The sequence below is a fragment of the Lissotriton vulgaris genome, unplaced genomic scaffold, assembly GCF_964263255.1.
Source record: "Lissotriton vulgaris unplaced genomic scaffold, aLisVul1.2 SCAFFOLD_1682, whole genome shotgun sequence".
Classification (NCBI taxonomy): Eukaryota; Metazoa; Chordata; class Amphibia; order Caudata; family Salamandridae; genus Lissotriton; species Lissotriton vulgaris.
The window spans coordinates 106009-106599 of NW_028241670.1; the positions used below are offsets into that span (position 1 = coordinate 106009).

Genomic DNA, 591 nt, shown 5'->3' on the forward strand with positions numbered 1-591 from the left:
CCTTGGTGAAATTTTTAGAGCCTTATAACATCCTTTCTGTGTATGCAGGTTCAGTCGGAACAGAGGTCCTAATACTCGCTCTCCCTTTCAAAGGAACTGTAAATATGCATGGCTTATTTGGATTTGCTTGGCAGGGTGAGAATGGTGTTTGTCGGGCTATCGGAAGGGGTGAGGCAATATTTTATGGTTTCATGGTTTTCATGATGTCTTCTTGAGGAGATGAAAGCAGGAAAGGGAAGCTTGGCAATAATCAAACTTAAAGCAAGGTGTGACTGGAAAACAACATACAGAAACGCATATGAAAAGGCCCTGATGAGGCTTGAACTCATGACCCCTGGTTTACAAGACCAGTGCTCTGCCACTGAGCTATAAGGCCAGTCGGCCAGCAGTATGTAAATTGCAACATGTATTCTTACTGTGGTATGAATATAGCTATGATTTTGAGACTCTGTATGGAAACGCAGTTTCGCTTGAATGTCTACATGCGTGCACAAATTGAAGAGCATGCCTAAGGCACTTTTCTTGGAAGTAGGAAAAACTCCATTTGTATGAGAACATAAGTGTTCACATTTATGACCATACCGATAGCTC

At 42.1% G+C, this 591-nt stretch overlaps 1 non-coding gene across 1 annotated transcript; it reads right to left on the bottom strand.

The window, feature by feature from the left end:
• Positions 1-304: 304 nt before the first annotated feature.
• On the bottom strand, positions 305-376 carry TRNAT-UGU (transfer RNA threonine (anticodon UGU)). Its single transcript has one exon. It is a non-coding gene; the product is annotated as a tRNA-Thr (tRNA).
• Between the last annotated feature and the right edge of the window lie 215 nt (positions 377-591).